Source organism: Helianthus annuus, chromosome 11 (assembly GCF_002127325.2).
Source record: "Helianthus annuus cultivar XRQ/B chromosome 11, HanXRQr2.0-SUNRISE, whole genome shotgun sequence".
NCBI classification, from domain to species: domain Eukaryota; kingdom Viridiplantae; phylum Streptophyta; class Magnoliopsida; order Asterales; family Asteraceae; genus Helianthus; species Helianthus annuus.
In genome coordinates, this window is record NC_035443.2 from 7,431,055 (window position 1) to 7,437,539 (window position 6,485).

Genomic DNA, 6,485 nt, shown 5'->3' on the forward strand with positions numbered 1-6,485 from the left:
TAAAGGTTTAAGGTACTCTTACTTTGCACACTACACTCTCACTATATACATTGCTCGCTAGTACTTTTTTATTTAATGAGGTGAATCAAAACTATCCAAATTCTCACCACAATGCACGGGTAACTATACTATTCTGTTTAATTATTAATAAAACCAACGTTTATATATCCATTTTTAAAACTTATATTATTTCAAGTATATCGTTAAGACGTGTTTGTTTTATTGAAACGTGGTTTATTTTTTCTATTTTTATATATCGTTGCGACGTGTTTTTTTTTAATTACATTTTGGTAAAAGTTTTGGTCAAAATTGTGTCAAACATAATTATTCTTTTCTGTCCCGTGACAATCCAAACCGATATGGTCCAAACAGTATTGGTAGGGGTGTGCACAATACCAAATTACTGAAACCGAATAACCAAATTAACCGAACCGAAACATTAACAGATGGTTCGGTTTTGTTTATTGAGTAAACGAATTTTCGGTTTCGGTTAATCGTATATCTACAACCGAAAATAACCGACCAAACCAAACCGATTAGCTAAACATCTATATAATTTTGTTAAGAACTTTGAAGTTTAGATTGGGATTAGATGATGAAGATTTGTATATATGCTTCCACTAGACATTAAGTACTTTTGATTTTTGATGAATTTAATATGCATCTAGTATCTATTTAATTTTGCAAGTTTTATATCCATGAGTTTATGTTTTACAAGTTTTATATATATTGGATAATTAACCGAAACCGATCCATAACCAATGGTTAACCGACCATCAGTTATAGTTATAGTTATGGTTATGCTTAATACTTTTCAATTAACGGAACCTTCGGTTAACTGACCATCAGTTAACCACCGAATCCACGGTTAACCAACTTTGCACACCCCTAAGTATTGGTACCATGTTTCGTTTAAACTTCATCAAAAACATATTTGAATTCGCAATATAGGTTTTTCGAGTGTCATAAATAATATACTTATCTAAGGATGCTATTTTTACAATTTAGTGTGTCACAACACGCACAAGCTTATTACTAGTAATATTTAATTAAAATTAGGTTGTTTGAAAAATCAAACTTGTACAGAAACGATGGCAAAAATGACAAAAATAAAATAAAAAAGAATAATAAACCCTCAAGGTAAGTATGCTGGATACAAAATACTAAAATAGATATAAGTTTTAGGGATAATGGTACTCGATCGATACCGAAATGAAACTGGTACTGCTATCGAAGCGTACTGTATCGGACTATTTTCAGTACCCACGTTTTGCCATTTTCAGGTTCGGTACAGTAATGGTACCTAACACATGTTTTGAAAAAAATTTTGGGTCATGTGAAGAACAGGTGAAGGAAATGCGACTTATGTGGAGGAGATAGGGAAGAAAGACGTTTTCTTCGATTGAAACCAAAGAATGGGTAATGCATAAGCCGAAGGAGGAGAGACGAGATGTTCTTTTAAGCATTTTTGGATTCGCTTTTGCTGTGAGAGGGGCAAAGCCTGACCAGGGTCGTTTTGATAACAAAATTGGTTTGGTGGCTAGAGTGCTCCCGTAACAACCAAGGACTTTATTTTTTAGGGTTTCTTTTTCAATTGCTAGATCGAGTGTCGGTATCATAATGGACCGAAACAACACTTTTGCAATGCCTTTTATTATTATTATTATTATTATTATTATTATTATTATCATCATCATCATCATCGTCATCGTCATCGTCATCGTCATCGTCATCGTCATCGTCATCGTCATCGTCATCGTCATCGTCATCGTCATCGTCATCGTCATCGTCATCGTCATCGTCATCGTCATCGTCATCGTCATCGTCATCGTCATCGTCATCGTCATCGTCATCGTCATCGTCATCGTCATCGTCATCGTCATCGTCATCGTCATCGTCATCGTCATCGTCATCGTCATCGTCATCGTCATCTGTTGGTGCACTTGTGTCTGTACTTTGTCTGTATCTTGTCGATATAAAACGATGTCTTCCGTTAGTCTTGTAAGTTTGACCAAGTCAACCATCCTCCTGGTTTGACTTGGCCAAACAGTTAGTTCATGAATGTAACATGTTTGTGCCGAAGGATGTCTCATCGAAGGATAGTTTAGATCCTTCGATGAGCTCGAAAGATGAACCTTCGATGGATGATTGATGGACCTCGATAGATCATCCTTCGAGGTTTATGTGGATCCTTCGACAGCTTTCACATCGATAGATAATCCTTCGATACATCTATCGGATCCTTCGGACAGACAATCTGTGACGGGTATAAATACCCATGTAGTGTGTTCACTTCAATAGAGAGACACAAGAGACAGAAAGATAGACTCGAGAGATAGAGAGAGTATTCTGTCAAGAACACACACACACTTAGAGAGAGTTTACAAAACTGATTTGTAAACATTGTGCTTGTAACCGAACCTTCATTCGCATTAATACAAGTGGTGTTAATCGGTGAATCTTGTGTGTTTTGTGTTTGTGCTTGTTTCAACTCGGTTTGCACTCTAGCTTGGATTCCGCACTCGCTAGTGTGTTAAACATAACAAGGTTAAGGTTTAACCTCATCCTCCGCGAGGGACCTACAAGTGGTATCAGAGCTAAGGCTCTTTTCCTTGTTAAAAAAAAAAACCGGGTTTGTACAAGACTTTGGTGTGTTTGGACACTTGGTTTAGCACCCGTTTTTAGAGTTTTTCTTGCTTTTCTTGACATAAAAACGTGTTCTAAACTAACCGGGTGTGTTCAAGAACGGGTTGGGTAACTTAAAACTTGTTTTTAAGAATCTTGGTGATTTCCGGCCAAATTCCGGTCATAATTCCGGTGACCGGTTTCTGGATAAGGCTTTCCTTTTTGGGTAATATTTTATTTGAAAAGTCTGAGTTGGTGAAAAAGTATGGTCTGACCATACCTTTCTGCCGAAAGATCTCTACCAACCCATCACCTTTTCACCAACCTGTCAACTTTGTGTCAGCTGTGTCAGATCCATCCGAAAGATATCCTTCGAAGTCGAAAGATTATCTTTCGAACAAAGGAGGTTCGACAGATAACCATCCTTCGAACATCTTTCGAAGTCTGTGATCTATCTTTCGAACCAAGGAATCTATTCGAAGGATATATATATTCGAAAGATAAGGACCTTTAAATTGTGAATCTTTCGAAATAATTGCTCGAAAGATAAGGATCTTTCAATTGTGAATCTTTCGAAATCATTGTTCGAAAGATAAGGATCTGTAAATTTTGAATCTTTCGAAGTAGTTGTTCGAAACTCAACAAGTGATCTTTCGAACACTGTTGATCCTTCGAACAAATTGTATCTTTCGATTCTTGTCTGTTTGAATTTAACAAGTTTGTGTTTGTTAAGGTCTTCTATTAGTATCTCATCAAAATGAGTTGTACAAGTCCTTGGGACTGGAGTATTGACTCACAATCTAGTCAAGAACTAACCTCTGCTGCAGCTTGGGCGAAAAGTATGTTTCCACCGCCATCAATCAGTCCAAGTCAATGGGCATTGGTATCCAATCAAAGTCAAAGCATTCAAAATCTTTTGATTAGTGAGAGCGAAACGGGCAGCAACAATCGTCCACCAAAGTTGAACCATATGAACGACTTTCCATCATGGAAAAACCGCTTTCACGCGTATGTTCAAGGGCAAAGCACCGATCTTTGGACATGTTTCATCAATGCATTCAATGCTAATCTTGAGGTTGCAGCGTCCACTTCAGAAGGTTATGCTAACATGCTCGAAAATGACAAGAAGGCTTATGAATTGGAGAAAAAGGCCTTTGCTACACTTACACAAGCACTCAACAAAGATATCTATCATCAGTTCTCCTACTGCAAGACCACGAAAACATTGTGGGATGCCTTAGTTGCTAGAGGAGAAGGCAATGCAGCTACTCGAAAGTCTCGTCATGATTTGTTGAAGAAAGAGTTTGAATCGTTTCAGTTTTTGGAAAACGAAACTCTAAATGATATGACAACACGGTTCTATCATTTGATTAGTGAAATGTGTGCTTATGGGGTTGTATCTACTCAACAAGACATGGTGAATAGGTTTGCTGACGCCTTACCTCCAAAATGGAGTTCTTTTATTGAGTTGTTGAAGCATACTGGAACTCTAGACATGGTTAACATCTATGAGTTCATTCAGAAACTAGAACATAAAAATGATGAAGAAATCAGGAAAGCAAAGCGAGCTCCCGCTCTTCAGAATACAGAAATGTACCTTCCAGGCTTCGATGTTTTGGCAAGATCCGCTGCAGCTCAGCAACCTAAACTGCAAACTGCATTTGTGTCCAACACAAGTTCTCTTCCGTTTCCTCAATCAACTGCTGCTCCGGCTTTTGATCCGAGGTCTTACATTCCCGTCCCAACACAGCCACAAGTCCAACCACCACAACAACAACAGCATGTTAATTATACAAACAATCCTCAACCTCAAAACCCTAACACAATCCGAGTCGATAATTCAAACCTTTCACACATCAGCATTGAAGTTGCTAAGGAGCATATGGAAATTATCAATACAATGGTCAGTGCTTACTGTGGTTTGGTAGCAGGTCAGCTTGGAAACATCAACATGACCAATGAAGATTATCAACAGATCGACAAGGAAGAAATGGAGTTGATGGATATCAAATGGGCTTTTGCTAGTGCAGTGAGAAGGGCAAAAGATTTCATGGCTCGAACTGGAAGAACTTCGTTGGAAGGAAAGAAAGATACAAAGTATGGGTTTGATATTAACGCTGTTACATGCTTCAATTGTGGTAATAAAGGGCACTACAAACGTGAGTGCACTCGACCAACAAAACAAGGCAATCACAACCCTTTCAGAAACCAGACGAGTAATACAAATGTGAATGCCCAGCAAGAAAACCGTGAAAGGAGGATTGTGGCAGTTAATAACAATCAGGGCCATCCTGGAACTTCAAATCCCAATCGGGCTTTGACTGTTCAAGCTGATGAGGGATGTGACTGGTCTGTGCAGTTTGGTGAAGGTGATCAAGGAAGTGGAACAGCTTGTTATGCAAAGATCATCAATCACATCAAGCATGTTCATAAAGAAGAGTCCTCTGAAAGTGATGACAGTTCTGGTTATTCTGGAAGTTCTGATGAAGAAGGCTCTGTTTCTGGGGATAATCAATCAGAGTCTGATGTGAAGGAGGAAGCAGGTTCTAGTGTTGAGGATTTATCGAATGAAGCTGATGAACTCATATGTCAAAAATCAATTCTGATCAAGAAGGCTGCTACTACATCCAGGGAAATGGAAAAGTTCTTTTCTGAAGACGGATCTTTTTCTTTTCAAACTGCATTTATGACAAATGTGTCAGCCTCTTCGAGTCAGGTAAATTCTGAACCTCCTGCTCCTAGTGTTTGTGAATCATGTGCTGAAATGAAGCTTGAACTAGAAAAGCTTCATAGTCATAATCAAAATTTGGTTATTGAACTTTCCTAATGCAAAGAGGCAAATATGGCTTTAACTCGGAACGAAAAAGATTTTAAATCAGTAATTGAAACATTAAAGAAAAATGTGTCCGAAGTGAACAAAGTAGTTTACCACAAGCAAGTAAGTATAAATGAATACATTAACATTGTGGAAGAAACTAAGAAGCAATTAGCCATTGCCCAATGCGAGCATGATGCGATCAAACAAAAATTGGAGAGTTATTCAAACTCCCAATTTGTGCTTGATCACATCATCGATGTTCAACAACCGAAGGGAAATCAGAAAGGCATAGGGTATAAGAAATGTCCGCCCCCTTTGATGAATAACTATACCAAGATGCCTGATGAGGAGGAAATGCCTCGGTATGAACCCAGTGTGCCTCTTGATGTTGAGGAATTTGCTACTGGCCTAGGGTTCAAACCGGACAATTCTTCAAACACATCCTCTAAGCAACAAGAAACTTCATCATCCATGAAGCAAAGTCCTCCAATTATCGAGGACTATGAGACATCGGATGATGAATCAGAATTGGATGTAAGTGATCAGGATAAATCACTTAACAAGATGAAAGGAGTAGTTATTCCACGAGAGAATCACATTCTTTGTGATCCTGATACTCCTGATGTCTCATCTGTTAAGAAACAAGTGATTGATTCTGTCAAAGTTGATAAGACATGTGTGTCTACTGTTAAAAGCAGTAATGTGTTGTATACATTGGTTGGAGATGATAAAATCTACTCAGATCACGATTTCCCAATTAAAAATGTAAATCAATCTCTGATTGATAAAGTCTTTGAAGACAACACAAACAAATTTTTGGGAAAAACACTTCCGGGAACTGCTGTAACACAATGTGATCCAATTCCTAAGGCTGAGATTAGAAAACAGTTTGGTAATCAAAAATCTTCAACCACTCAACAACCTAGTGCTTCTAATGGTAAACAACCAGTCAAACGAGCTCAAAAGCATAAAGTCTCTCAGATGAAATCTAAAACAAAAGGAGCTCGATCTCAAAAGAAAGCAAAAAGTGTCAAATTCGTGG